At 31.4% G+C, this 16939-nt stretch overlaps 1 protein-coding gene and 1 long non-coding RNA gene across 2 annotated transcripts in view; both read right to left on the bottom strand.

Annotated features, from left to right (window-relative positions):
- Positions 1 to 16939, bottom strand: part of LOC132725378 (uncharacterized) — a 120395-nt gene that overhangs the window by 92825 nt on the left and 10631 nt on the right. The window lies entirely within an intron of this gene.
- LOC132725380 (uncharacterized) lies at positions 12202 to 13860 on the bottom strand. The gene is made up of 2 exons (XR_009625047.1): positions 13352 to 13860; positions 12202 to 12444 (listed from the first exon to the last, which is right to left on the bottom strand). It is a non-coding gene; the product is annotated as an uncharacterized LOC132725380 (long non-coding RNA).

Raw genomic sequence — 16939 nt, 5'->3', positions numbered from 1 at the left:
ATAGCTTCCTCACTGTCGGGACTCGAACCAACAGCGGTGAGGGGCAACAGTGGTTTGAAGTCAACGACCTTAACCACTCGGCCACGTTTGCCTCATGTAGAGTCAATTATCGGAGAAGCCGTAATAGAATAATGACTAAAATATTTATTTGTTAATGTCAATAAACAACAAAACCTTTATTATTTAAAAATTATAATTAATTGTCGTTTACATGAATGGCTTTCAGCGTTGGTCAACCTATGATCAACCTGAGACCATTTTTAGCCACTTGCAAGTCCAAATTTTCTTGATAAGGCGGCGCCGAAAAATGTGATCACTTTTTATCAAACATTCTTAAACGAAAACAAGTGTTTAAGGCCGAAATAGAGTATATATTTTTTCACTGAAATGGAGTGAAAACAACGCGTGTATACATATGAGTTAATTGGTTAGCTCGATAAATCTGCATGATTTGATAGTATCAATTGTTTGTGTTTCAGCCTCAAATAGTATAGCTTGTTATTGGTAAGTTACAGAAATAACAATAATTATTTGTTCTATATTGCACATTTTTTTATATTATACTGTAATGCGCATGTCCATTATCTTCCCGCCACTCATATATACACTCGATCATATAATTATACATTGAACAATCAGTGGTCATAAAACGATAGAACTATATATAGAATCACGTGTCTGTTATATATAACAAGTGCACGCTCTGTGAACATATTAATAAATAAACCCTTAATACCGGTATATTATTAAAATAGCAAAAATCAGAATCCCTAAAGAAATCCCAAAATGACAAAATTAAAAACTTTGCAGGCTCAGTTTGATTGAGTCTGTTCATGGTAAGTATTGGTAAGTGCAAGCTACCGCCCACGCCCTCTAGCATCGCTAAAGCAAAAATCAACATTAAAACAGCAAAATTTTTAATTTAGAAATATCCGCAGATGCGTTAATACGGCGGGTATCATGGAACCTTCATTGTGGCATGTTCTTGCTTTCCATGAAAAGCGTCGTATCGTTCCAAAGTAAAACAATGCGTTTGCACTAAACGAGAAAACGATGGGCGGAACTGAAATTAAATGAAATTTTGAGGGATAAGAGGCTATGCATTAAATTCTTTACACTTCCGGTACTACATATGGATCTCAGAATTGAGCTTTGGTATTAATTAAGTAAGGTCTGGAGCTTATAGGTGTAAGAGGCAAAATCTACTAGTATGGTTGGATAAACAGTTATTTATTGGTATTAATTAAGTAAGGTCTGGAGCTTATAGGTGTAAGAGGCAAAATCTACTAGTATGGATGGATAAACAGTTATTTATAAAATCGATAGCAAAGAGTACAGATAAACAGAACTTTCTCAAGAGTGGAGCTCCGAAGGGAAATATAATATGACCTGTTTTCTTTTTAATATTTTATAAATGACTTTCCTGAGGCAATATCCTATACTAATAAACTTTTACATAAGACACTAAGATATATTATGTCATAAATGAACACAATGATGAAATGAGACTTCAAGATAACATTTTGACGCGACTAGTCAAGGAAATGACAAAGTTTCTTCAATAAAAAGGGGTAAAACAGCAAAACTTTGCACATTAGGTAAAGTACCCTATGACATTATTTTTATGAAAGACTAAAATACCTGAGTAATCACATAAATAGATAAATTAATAAGGCAACTAGGAGCCTTGGAGTTGTGGTTTAATTTTTTTACCTATATAAATAAAGAAATGTTTCTACAACTTTTCAAATCACATGTCAGATCCCACATTGAATTAAACTCTGCTATATTGCAACTGGATTTAAAAAATGTAACAGCCATTGAAATTGATCTCTTTATCTTCTTTATATGAAACTCCAATGCACACTTGCAACGTCCCGCGTTAAGAGGTTACAAAATCTTTCTGTTTTAGTCCGTTTTATGGCATTTTCTTCGTACAAAATGCATGTTTACGCCACGTCAGGACCCACGCAGGAAAAAATATGTCCACATTGTGTGGAAATCATAAAATGGGGAATACAGAGGAAAGTCAGAAGGATATAATTGAATTTCGATCTTTTTTTTAACTGAATTTCACAAGTTTTTTTTGAAAAAGTTGAAACCTTACCTTACATTTGAGTGTTCAAGTACACTTCTGGATCAACACTAATTAAAATATTTTCTACCGATGATCAATTTAATGATCCATAGATTATGTATTACAAATCTTTATTATAATTCTAATATCACCATCAATCTGATATCACATTCTGATATCTTCATTGTCATTCTGATATCTTCATTGTCATTCTTATATATCTTTATAATCATTAAATAACACCATTATCACTCTGATGTGAATGAATTTTTATGTAGATCATTGTAGATACAAATGTGTGATGAAAATGAATTCGGAATGATAATTATGTATAATAATGACAATGAAGATATCGGAATGACAATGAAGATATCGGAATGACAATGAATATATCAGAATAATAATGAAAATATAAGAATGATAATGAAGTAAAGAATGGTAATGAAGATCAGAAGAATTATACTGAAATATATATCAGAATGAAAATGAAGATATCAGAATGATAATTATCAGATATAATGAAGATATCAGAATGATAATAAAGATATCAGAATGACAATAGAGATATGAGTTTAGCAGTGAAAATATCAGAATAACAAAAAATATATTAGAATGAAAATGAATATATCAGAATGAAAATGATTAAATTAAGATAACAATGATATTCTCAGAATGAAAATGATGAAATGAGAATGAGAAACGTATTTACAAAATTGAAATCATTTGAATAAAGTCATATGTGACATCTTATTACTGTAACACCTTGTATATATCATGTGTTAATGCATTTTGTAGACTTGTCGATTGCGTTTTATCTTACACGTTATTTCACCAGTCAATGTCTCATTCCTAGTACAGTGCATATATTTTACAAACGTTATTTCACCAGTCAATGTCTCATTCCTAGTACAGTGCATATATTTTACAAACGTTATTTCACCAGTCAATGTCTCATTCCTAGTACAGTGCATATATTTTACAAACGTTATTTCACCAGTCAATGTCTCATTCCTAGTACAGTGCATATATTTTACAAACGTTATATCACCAGTCAATGTCTCATTCCTAGTACAGTGCATATATTTTACAAACGTTATTTCACCAGTCAATGTCTCATTCCTAGTACAGTGCATATATTTTACAAACGTTATTTCACCAGTCAATGTCTCATTCCTAGTACAGTGCATATATTTTACAAATGTTATATCACCAACCAATGTCTCATTCGTAGTACAGTGCATATATTTTACAAACGTTATTTATGTACTGGCAGTTTTGTCTTTGCTATATATGGAAATAGTGGGAAGTAAATTTTTAAAAAGTTTTATACCCCCAACTTGTTCTGTAAGAGAGGGGAAAACAAATGATATACAAATCAATTTTGTACATTTTTTTATTAAGAAAAGTCACACATTCATGCTATCAAAACCAATCAAACAAACATGATTTATTTTAAAAGTACTACATTAATAACAAAAACAGTATAATAACAATTCTGTCTATGAAGCTTCCATGATAAGATCATATACTGAATACTGTTTTCCATAAACATTTCAAGTTTTAAACAGTCATGTTTAATATATATGTATATGTATAATTGACATATTCCAGCATGATCTTATCTTAACTTCATATAGAATTGTTTAAGCATAAACCTTGCCAAAATATATGTGTTATCAAGTGCATGTAATTTAAGGTTTACAAATGTACTAGATGGATTTAATCATACAATATTCACTAAACAGACATAGTTAATATATAAAATGTATAATTGACATACCATATTCTAGCATGAACTTATCATTGCTTCATATAGAAATATTTAAACATAAATATGGCCATATAGATTTGTTATTAGTACATGTAAATTATATGTTTACAAATGTACTGGAAATATAAAGTCTTTATTCCAAGTAACAAACAAACATGTTTAATGCATGTGCTTATATGACATAACATATCTAAACATGAAATAAACACAAACCTTCATATACATGTACCTAGTAACAATTAATAACAATCTTCATGTAATTGTATGTGTACTTATATACTAGATGAATTTACTTAACATTCAAATTTAAATTTTAAAGGCACATAACGCCCCAAGAATTATATTTTTATTTTTGTAAAAGAGGAAAATATGTGTTTTAAAATGTTCTAATAATAGATTTACAACATGAGATATTTTTATCACCTGATGGGTTTGAAAAGAAAACATGATTTGTGTTACAACATGTAAACAAAATGGCTATTTCATATCCATATAAAATACTTATTCATCATAACTGTACTACTTGCTAAAATGCAAAGGAAATTGAATATGGCTCATATATATGGTCAATAAGAAACTTTTTAGACAAAAAATTAAAGTTGATTGCATTTATTAAGGCTTAATGGGCCTTTAAAAAGAACAGGTAAAACTGTTGAAAATGTATGTATAGTTACATGTTACAAAACAATCTTTATATAAAATAATATTATCTTGTTTCATCAAAGGATTGCAATAGCATGTATCTTTACATGTACAATACACATGTATTAACATGTAATAATAAGTTTACATATGTACTATATACATTCAATCAGAATTTCATGTAACAAACAGACATGAGTGACATATGTTTATATTATAACATATCTTAATCTTGGAACATTGTATATACTAATATCAGAAAGCACAAAAAAACTAACATACTGTTAATAAGATGTATCTCGAAGCATTAAGGCAATCAAAAATGTTGAAGAGTCAATAAGCACTTGCACCTGACAGCCATGTATATTTTTATCTCAATTGTACATTTCTATTGAGGATATGTATGAAGGTACCGGTATAATGAAATCATATTTACATCTATGGTGTATAACTTATTTTGATCATGTTATACTGTCTATGTAGTAACATTATATACTGGTACATATAAATTTACAGCAAGGTATATCTATACTTGCCTTGTATTTTAATTTATCATTCTAACATAAACAGCAAATAGTTCCCTTAAAGGAGCTCCACTGAGGTTGAAAAGCCAAAGAATAAAGAATAAAAATAGAAAATCCAAAACAGATTAATCGGGTATTCAATATGAAAAAATGATACTTAAGAAATATACTCGGAAGAAAACTGAAAATCGATATTAATGAAGAGTGATTTTCAGGCAGACTTTAGCTATAAACATTTTAACAAGAGCTGTCGCTAGGACAGTGTGCTTGACTATCCACAGTGATGGATAATGCAGAATTTTCTAACTATAAAAAGGGCAATAAATTCCATGTTATAGTTTATGGCCCTCGGACTTCCTATTACTCTCATATATGTGAAGTTCTAATCCACCCTTTAGTTGTTATGAAGATACAGCTTAGGTGTAAAAATTTAACCAATAATTATTTAGTCGAAGAAAGGAGTTTAAATATGAAAAAACAGCTATGGTACTTGTGGTAATCAAATGTGTCAATTGATATTTTACTTCAGTAGTTTTTAGATACCAATTTTGCACGCAAAAACTTAACCTAAGTGTGACCTAAATGCGACACCTTTGTCACTACTACAAGTATATAGCTGTAGCTATTCTCTTAATAGTCGAGCTAAATTGATTACAAGTATTTTCGAAGAATGATCTGAAATTTCGCACACAAGTTAATAGTTATATTTTTATAGTAGGAAACCTCAAGAACATAACTCCAATCCTATCATGTAAAAAATCAAGGAGATATAATTCCAAACATGTCAAAAATCCTCAGTGGAGTCCCTTTAACTTTACACTTTGAATAATATTAACAGTTTTAACTTGTACACATTAATTGTTTTACATAAATATAATTTCTAACTTTTTTTCAATATTTACAATATAAAACAATCCAAGAGGGAATCACTAAAATATAACATGTAAATGAAACAATTTATGTATACCATTTACTTGTCATATTTATCATCTAACAAGTATTCATTATTATGCAATTGACTATTCCTCTATATCATATAACCCTATATATCATATAACTGGTTATTACATATACTGATCACCTGTCATATATCTCATATAACTGGTATTCATATATACCATTTACTTTTCCTCTATATCATTTAACCCTATATATCATATAATTTGTAATAAGATATACTGTTCCACTGTACTATATATCATATAAGCGGTATTTATTATACAATACCCTTGTCCTTTATAACATATAACTGGTATTCATATATACCATTCCCTTGTTCAATATATCATATAACCGGTATTGATATATACCATTCTCTTGACATATTTATCATATAACCGGTATTTACATATACCATTCCCTTGTTCAATATATCATATAACCGGTATTTACACAAACCATTCCCTTGTCCTATATATCATACAACTGGTATTAGTATAAATAATTCCATTGTCTTAATATTGTATAACATGTATTTACATATAACACCCCTTTGTGTTGTATAACATATAACTGGTATTCATTTATACCATTCCATTTTTCTTTATATCTTATAACTGGTATTGATATATACCATTTCCTTTGCATATTTAACATATAACTGGTATTTTCATATACCAATCACTTGTCCTATATATCATATAACTGGTATTTATAAATAACATTCAACTGTGAATACCATATAGACATATTTCTTATATAACCATTATTTACATTTTCCATTCCCTTTTCCTATAATATAATATAATAATTCACTGCATTTCTTTCATTTATATATTTAAATACACATTTGAATATTACTTTCATCAATTTCAATATTACTTCAATGATCAGAAATTAATATTTAATGAACTGTTTTTGATGATTGTTATCTATCATATTGTATTACATTCATTATTTTACATATCAATATGTAACTTTAGTATTTTTTTTTTTTTTTTGCTGATAATGTTTATTTTAATAATTAAATTATGTCTTTTATCATGAAAACATTAAGATTAAGCACTATGTTAACTGCGTGTATTCTATCTCACTATGTAAAAAAATTAGATTATTTCTTTTTTGTCAAAAATGAAAAAAAAATCATCTCTTTTATAAATATGCAATAATTTATGTTTTACTTTCATGTATCCTTTACAACTTTTTTGTTGAAAAGTCAAACCAATCACCATCAACTTTAACATGAAACAACTGATCCCGATCTTTTACATACTGTTTAGCATCATTTCCCTTCCCTCCTCCTTGTGATGTACTTGTAAACCTATTATTATTTAACTTCTCACCATCTCCTGTTATATAACAGAACCTTACTCTAACATCTACAGTATGAGGAATACCAGGAAGACTATCAACAAACTTCTGCCATGTTGTCAAACTCATTTTGACCCGATAAAGCTCAATGTACTTTAAACTCTTCATCTCTAAAGGTAAATGTATTACATTGTCAGCTAACCTACAATCCCTTAACTCAAGCTTACTGAGATTGTGTATCAATGGTAATACTGTGACTAGTCTCTTTGTTATGTTGGTATGATATAATTGTAATTTATTGAAATATTCTCCATACAATTCAAGTTCTTTCAATTTGTAAGATTTTCTTATAATATCAAATATTTTCCCGTAATTAATATCTTTCAATTTACAATATTTAAATATGTCAAGGTTTGTTGTATCAGCATCTATCACACTAACAGCATTATACAAATTAAGGTACTGAAGTTGTTGATGTTTTGATAAATTTACATCATGCTGCTTCCCACACAAACATTTAACACGACCAAGATGTATTTGTTCAAGATGACTGGTTCCCTCAAGAAAATTACAAAATGTAGTAGTATAATCATGACTCATTCTTATATCTCTCATAGATATTGCTACAAGATTGATCACACTAGGTAGGTAACTAACAAATGATTTATACACTGGGTAATGCTTGCGAGTGTAAGGAACACTACTAAGAGACAGATACTTTAATGTTGAAGTGTTTTCTTTAATTGTCTCAGAAACACAATTTTTTACCTCAATAATCCTCTGTTCATAACTCTGTGTACTAAATAACCTGTAAGATTCATGACTACATTCTATTGTAATTTTTTCAAGATGATTAAACATTGGTAAATATTTTGTAAATTTAACTTTAAATGTGTTGATGTCATCTACCTTAATAGAAAGAACAGTGTCAGGAACAATTTGATGCTGATCAATACCTGAACAAACAATATCACGAGATTCCATCTTTCAATGACCAAATCTCCTATATAAAATACAGTGTTATTTCCTATACTACATGCTGCATTTAATTCTTCCATTGACTCAAACATAAGCTTTTGAATATCTGTAATACAACTATGATCCAAATAAATGTTACCACTTATTGTTCTCCTGTATTCCTGAACACGAGAGTCTTTTGACACAGTATCATATATGTATTTTGAAACATGTGTTGCTAATCTAGGTTCAAGACCAGATAGCATAATGATAACATTTGATTGCTCTAATATGTCATTTACTGTTGAACATTTCTGAAAAACCTCATAAATACACTTTTTGGCTAATTCAACATTTCCTGTACTATCTGACAAACCAATTTTTGCATTGAAATTGATGCCAATATACACTGCAGCCAGAAATTCTTGCATTGATTTGTGAATGAAAGAGAACATAGAGCTTTTAGGTTTGGATACAGATAAAGAAGGACATTTATCTTCTGTCAAAATTCCCAGTTTCAGACATGTTTCTTGCACTTCATGTGATATTTTTAAATCATCAAACACAGATTTTTCAAATGTTAAGGACTTATCCTTCGGATAATTGAACAATGTCTCATAAGCCAAGCATGACACACCATATATAAGATGACTATTTAATCTACATATCTCTACATCTGTTAAATACTGAGGGAGTTCAACATTCTGAGAACTTTCCATATATTCTGTATTCTTTCCTAAAGTTTTATTGATATTCCATGTGAAATAAAGTTCTAACATACCAGTATAAATAGCACACCTTGAAGTTTTATCAAGTTTACCATCACACCATAGACAAACAAATTGCTGCAGCATAATTGGTACCTGTTTCAGGCCAACCAGAGACTGTACATTAAGCTTTTGTTCACACACATAAGGGTCTAATGATTCCTTCAATGCTGTAATTGTTTTCTTAATCATTTCTTTTTCATGTGTTTTATCAAAACCTTTTAATTTCAATAATTGATGAATCTCTCTATTACTTACTCTCAAACTGTGAATTTTCCATGGCCGTGATGTAGTAACAATGGTGTATTTCTTTGTAAAGTCACGTTCCGGAAGGCCTGCCTGGAACTCATTTCTAGTCTCACTGTCAAAAGACCATTCATCTAAACCATCAAGCAAAATAATTATCTTTTCAGAATCATTTTCCAGAAGTTTACTTAACCTCGTACAAATGGTCAATGAAAGTACACGAAATGACAATATTCTTGATCTATTGCTCATTTCAAACCACACTCTTGTTAACAATGTCAAGGTCATACCTGGCATATCAGATCATGACATCATATCCACAGAAATATCTTCTAGGCCTACCCTCCTCAAACAAAAACCTCGTACTTGCACCTTGTATAAAAAGGCAAAATGGACTGAGTTGAAAACCTTCATTAAAACCTCAACATCTGAAATACTTCAAAAAGCTGAATCTTTGTCTGTTGAAGAACTTTGGTCGCAGTTCAAACACACACTTGAGGATGGCATATCAAAATTCATACCCACTAAAAGAATTACAGCTAAACCATCTTTGCCCTGGATAACAAAATCCATTAAAAAATTAATTCATAAAAGAGATCAGCTCTATAAAAATATTAAAAAACCAAAAACAAATAAAAATAAATCTGATCATGATCAATGGCTAAAATTTAAAAATTTGAAATCGCAAATAAAAGCTAGAATTAAACAATCATATGAATCTTACTTAGAAAACATCCTGAACCTTGCAGATGAGGATGATGAAACTAATACACAAAGTAAAGTTTGCACCAAAAAACTATACTCACTTATAAAAAACTCTAAACAAGATTCACAAAGTGTGTCTCCATTAAAAGATCAAAAGTCAGGTTCTCTCAAAATTAATAACACTGAAAAAGCAAACATTCTTAACAAACAATTTCAATCAGTTTTCTCACCAATTATACCACTCACACTTAAAGATCAATGTATACAAAAACTGAGACTCATGGATCCCAGAAAGTATTGTCAGTACCCACAAATGAATGACATCATCATCGGTAGGGCAGGTGTACTAAAGCTCCTCGCCAACCTCAATGCCAACAAAGCTGCCGGCCCTGACAACATTAGACCAATTGTCCTGAAGGAGCTGAGAGAAGAGATTGCTGACATCGTTGCAGTTCTTTTCCAAAAATCCCTGACCACCGGTAATATTCCCAATGACTGGACCCGTGCAAACGTATGCCCTGTCTACAAAAAAGGGGATACAAGTGATCCAGCAAACTATCGCCCAATTTCCCTTACATGCATCCTCTGTAAAACACTTGAACATATAGTTGCCTCTCAACTATCCTCTCACTTTACCACCCACAACATACTCTTTGATCTTCAGCATGGATTCAGAGAAAGACGATCATGTGAGACACAACTCATTGAACTTACTGATTACTTTGTGAACAACCTTTCAAATGGCAAACACACAGATCTTATACTTCTTGACTTCTCCAAAGCTTTCGATAAAGTAAACCATCTTAAACTCTTAGATACCCTGCAAGAACATGGTGTTTGTCCTCAAATTCTAAACTGGATACAGTCATTCCTTATTGGCCGTAGACAGACAGTAGTTGTGGATAGTGACTGCTCATCTGAAGTCCCAGTTACCTCTGGAGTGCCCCAAGGCTCGGTCCTAGGGCCCCTCTGTTTCCTTCTATATATCAACAAGTTACCATCTTCTGTCCTCAAATCCCAAGTCAGATTATTTGCAGACGACACTGCTGTATACCTAACCATCAATTCCTCCTCAGACCCCCCAACTCTCCAATATGATCTAGACAATATGGTTCTGTGGGAGAAGCAGTGGGACATGGAGTTTAACCCTTCAAAATGCCAAGTCATCCATATCACCAAAAATAAGACCATAATTAAACACAAATATATGCTCCATGGCCAAATCCTAGAGTCTGTTACAAATGCTAAATATCTCGGACTAGATCTATCTGCTGACCTTAAATTTAATACACATATATCTCGAATAACTTCCAATGCAAACAGATCCCTTGGCTTTATTAAAAGAAATGTCATCACTAAAAATGAGAAAGTAAAAGAACTAGCATACAAGTCCCTGGTCCGCCCACAGGTTGAATATGCCTCATCTATTTGGTCTCCTTATACTAAAACCAATATTGACAAAGTTGAGATGATCCAGAGACGTGCAATAAGATGGGTTAAAAGGGATTACTCCCCTCACTCTAGTGTCACAGCCATGCAGAAGAACTGGGCTGGCGATCCCTTGAACATCGCAGACTGGACTGTAGACTGATAATGTTTTATAAGATATACCATAACCTAGTTGCAATTAATCTCCCAACTTATGTTCAAACCCCACATAGATTAACCAGACATATGCATCCCTTATCCCTACGTCAAATACAGGTATCCTCCGACTACCATAAGTACTCTTTCTTCCCTCATAGCATTATACTATGGAATAAACTTCCTAGAAACATTGCCACCCTGCCCAACCTGAGTCAGTTCAAACAGGCAGTGGTGGGTTTGCAGTACTAGTCTTACTCCCAGTGTTTTTAAACTATTTTATCTCTTATCATCTTGTTTCGCTATTAACATTTTAACCATGACTAGAATACATTCTCAGTCTCACCTTCCAAGCATGTCAATGTTTGGACTTTTCTTTTTAGCTTTTCTCTTCACCTTTTACTAACAATCCGACGTGCACTAAATTCCTGCCTTTAACACTCGTAAGAGGGGTTGGCAGTATCCAGAGATAGATAGATAATTTTTGTATCTTATCATATCGCATTTCAAGCATTTCTTGGATACTTCGGATATTTACATTATGTCTAAGAGAAATATAAAACATGAAATCAAATTTCTTCATTTCCTTGACTCCTTCAAACTCATCATCTGCATTGTGTCCATCACTGTGTGCCATACACCAACATTTGATCAAATATTTACAGAAACTACTCTTACCAGACCCTGCATCTCCAACAACATAAATAAATTTCTGTGGATCCCCGTTCTTTGTGAAAATCTCTGACATGGTCTTTATTTCTTTTTCCTCAGACTCCCCTCTATTCTTTTCTATCTTGCTTGTTATAGTGGGTCTTATATAAACATCACTGAAGTTATAATTTTCCTCATCTGGTTGTAAAGGTATTGCTGATACTTTAAGTACATCACTGCGATAATGTTCTATCAATTGAGTACGACAACCTGAAATTTTTTGAGCAGCCAATAAAATCAGCAAAACTCACAAATTATCTTAACATAACAAGATTCCTTCACAAACTAAAGAGTTCTCTGACATTGAAATGATGATTTTGTAGTAAGTGCTGTTTTGTAAAAGTATAAATTAAATGTAAAATATATGCAAAAATTATCACAATTAGGACAAAATTCACCTGTTCTAGCCTTATAAAATTATATGAAGCATACCTGATTTAGCCTTTTCATATTCTATATAACATGCCTGATTTCGCATTTTCATAATCCATATAAAATGCCTGATTTAGCCTTTTCATATTTTTTATATCATAACTGATTTAGCCTTTTCATGTTTTATATAACATAACTTATTGAGCTCTTTCATTCTATAATATAACATAACTAATTCAACCTTTCAAAATTTAAATTACATACCTGATATTTTGCCTTTTCATATTTTATATAACATACCAGGTATTGCCTTTTCATATTCTATATAAAAAACCTTATCAAGCCTTTTCAAATTCTTTATAATATACCTATTTAGCCTGTTTCGTTCTATATAACACACCTAATTTAACCTTTCATATTCTATATAACATACCTGATTTAGCCTTTTAATATATTACATTACATGCCTGATTTAGCCTTTTCTTATTCTATTCAAAATATCTGATTATGCCTTTTCATATCTAAATCACATACCTAATTTAGCCTTTACATATTCTATATAACATACCCGATATAACCTTTTTGTATTCTATATAAAATAACTGATTTGGCCTTTTCATATTCTATATAAAATACCTGATTTAGCCTTTTCATATTTAAATCACATACCTGATTTAGCCGTTACATATTCTATATAACATAGCTGATTTAGCCTTTTCATATTCTTAATACATTTGAAGCATACCTGATTTAGCCTTTTGAAATTCTAACTGTTTTTGTTGAGGAGAATCTTCTTCCTTGAGTCTGTTTATCTCCTACAACATAAATAATAATACAAATAATTATGTTTAACTCGGTAATTTTCAAAAATGTTTATTGTATACAGTAATATTGGCATTTTCAGTCAGTATGTGTCCCCAAGTCATTCTACGTCGCAATATATCTCATAAAAATCAAATCAAATTTCCTTATTTGAAAATCAATTTTATTGCAATGGAGGAATCCTCTATGCATGGAGCATCTTTTATTTTGACATTTTAGGTGCATTAGTCCCTTTTTAAATTTCTACTAGATATTGGAATTGAGGGACAATCGCTCACCTGAATATGAATATTCTCCATGACAAGGAACAAGTAATATATTAATACAAATGAAAGCAGATATAAAACAAAATCTTAAACTGATATCACAAAGTTCATATTTGGATCTGAAATAGTGCATGTGTAACAAGAGGGCCATGATGGCCCTGAAGTCACTCACCTGAATATGCCCCCCCCCCCCCTCTGGGGGGTCAATGTAAACCCCAAGGGCTTTTATTTTATCAAACATGGTAGACATCCATTAGAAGATGTTTTATGCTAAATATCTTAGCTCTAGCTCTTTAGTTTTTTTAAAAGAAGATTTTAAGTTTTTACTTCACACATATAGAGAACAAGAGCTGTCACCCAAGTGACAAATGCTGCCGAAAAGCATTATTTGACTCCACAAATCGTCTCTATGTTGTAGACATTTATGCCAAGTTATTCTTAAAATCCTTCAATGCATGACAAACTTACAGCCCGGACACTATTATATGTACCTATTAATTCTAATTGTGATAAATTAAATGTGAAACTTCAAAATGATAGTGTGACCTTGACCTTTGAGGTAGGGACGTGTTTCTTGGACGCGAAACAACATATTTGTGTAGTAGCCATTTTTGCAAAGTTATTTCAAAATCCCTCAATGTATGACAAAGTTACAGTCTGATCACGAATGAAGTGCGACCCACATGAAGGACGCACAGACGGACGGATGGTCAGACAGATTGTGCGATTTTAATATGACTCCTTTCGGGGGCATAAAACAATACCCCCCCAGGCTGTTCCAATTTTTAACCCAGGATTTTTATTTGAACAAACTTGGTAGACACTCACTCGATGGTGTTTCATGATAAGTATCTAAACTGCAGCTCTTTGGGTTTTTTAAAAGAAGATATTTTAAGTATTTACTTTACACAAATAAAAGGAAAATCAATGACTCCCCGCCATGACGGGGCCAATTTAAACCCATGGGCTTTTATTTGGTAGACACCCATGCATAGTTCTGCATGAAATTAAATTCTAGAACAAATTTTAAAGATGACCACTTAAGGAACATTCATGTGAAGTTTGGGTAAAATTGGCATAAAAATACGCATCTTATGTGGAGCACTTAACCCTTTCGCTGCCAGAGGGTTATTGTTTTATTGATCACCTATTTGCCAGAGGGTTTTTCTAAGAAATTACTATATTATTAATTAATATAATTATTATTATTAGTTATTAGTATTATAATAATTATATTTGTTTCCAAATCAATGAGTATAATAATAATTATTATCGATGGTATAATTTTCTTTATATTTATTATTATTATTATTATTAATTTATTATTAATATTATTATTATTATTATAGAAACGGCTAAAGCCATCTATATGGCAAATACCCAGAAAATAACAGGGACGGCATAAGCTGTCCCTATGGCAGTGAAAGGGTATGGGGGAAGCAACAGTTCCATAAAATAAATGGTTTCCTTGGAAATTAGTTCCTGATATAGAATTAAATGGTAGATTCACTCGTTGCCATGGAAAGTTAATGTTTGCTGGTTGCTATGAAATTTTACAGTTTCCTATGAAAAGTCAATGGCTGCTATAAAGTCGCTGATTGCTATGAAATCTTAGCTTTATCTCTTGTAGATTCAGGGAAGAATTGTTTTTAAATTGTTTTACAATAAACATATAAGGTCAATCGATGTAACCCCAGGGTGGTGGTGGGGCTATAATTTAAACATTTTGTGTAGAGTTTCATGTTATTTACCAAATATCTAAACTTCTGTAGTATAACAGAAAATTTATTTTTTCTATTTATAAATAAGGGAAATCATTTTCCCCCCTGCGGCAAGGCCAATTTTGACCCCCAGGCTTTTATTTGAACAAACTTTGTAAACAACTCCTAGAAGATGTTTCATATTAAATATCTAAGCTAAAGCTCTGGTTTTTTTTTTTAAAGAAAATTGTGTGTGTGTGTTTTTACTACATACATATAAGGAAAATCAATGGCCCCCATAGACATGGAATTTTTACCTCATGGTTTTCATTTGAGCAAACTTGGTAGTGACCCACGAATAAGTTTCATGCAAAATATCTAAGCTCTAGCGCTTTCTGATTTAAAAGTTTTTTTTAGGTTTTTCTATTGGTTGCGATGGCAACCAGAATTTAGCATTGAATGGAATTTTTTTAATCATTTTAAAAGGCTTCATGCTAGAAATATTACTGCTTAGATTTAAAATATCAGCCAATTGGTATAAAAAAAGATGTTAAGAGTTAAACGCCATTTTTTTGAAGGATGCATGCCGGACGCAGAGTGATCACAAAAGATCAAACCTTGAGTACTTTGTGTTCAGGTGAGATAAAAAGTGGATGACAATATGCATCATGAAATAACAAAGCTTGCTAACCTCATTGTGTGCCTTGACAAGCAAATAGTACTGGTTTATACAAACATTAGTTATCTTAAAACCACTGCTGAATGCAATACGTGAACTGGTATCTTAAGTGGAAACAAACAATAGCTAAAACATTTTACCTCTTTTTTGCTCTTCCATATTGTCTCAAGAATAGTAAATTTCTTTTTTAAATCTGCTTGTTCTTTTTCAGCCTCTAGTTGTCCTTTCTTTTCTTCAGAAATCTGTTTCTTTAGATCTGCAAGTTTGTTTTCAAGTTTTTCAGTCTCAACTTTTCCCTCTGAGAGTTTATTTTTCAGGTCCTCATATTCGTCTTTAGTAGCAGCATTTTCCGTTGATTTCAAAACTTTTGACATTTCTTCCTTGATTTGCCCAAGAATATCTTCAAAACCTTCAGTTGTAATAATGAAGTCCTTCTTCTTCAGCTGATGAAAAATAACAATTTTGTTACATTTTCTTTAAGACTACATTAGCTATGTGATTTTTAAAATTCACTCTTACATATATCATATTTTAAAGCAATATCATTTTATTTAAAAAATACCTCAATCGTTCTTTATGTTAATTTTCACACTTTTCTGTTGCATTCTTAAACTTTATAAGAAGGTGTGTTTTATAGGTATCTGGCTTTGTCCTTAATTAAGTGATATGTTACAGTACAGATAACGAGGAATATGCAAATTTCTCCGAGTATCAAGTAATCTCAAAAAGCGTGACTCCGAGTGGATTATAAATTTCTTGTACACAAAAGAGTGACTCGGCGTCGATAACGAGTGACAATTAGGTCCGCGGGACTCCGTGAATCTCCGAGCCAAAAAGAGTGACTCCGAGTAATGGTTTGCTAGATA

The sequence above is a fragment of the Ruditapes philippinarum genome, unplaced genomic scaffold (genome assembly GCF_026571515.1).
Source record: "Ruditapes philippinarum isolate M1 unplaced genomic scaffold, ASM2657151v2 ctg4916_1_1_1_1, whole genome shotgun sequence".
In the NCBI taxonomy this organism is placed as follows: domain Eukaryota; kingdom Metazoa; phylum Mollusca; class Bivalvia; order Venerida; family Veneridae; genus Ruditapes; species Ruditapes philippinarum.
Note: the sequence above shows the minus strand (reverse complement) of the source record. Positions and strands in the feature narration are given on the sequence as shown.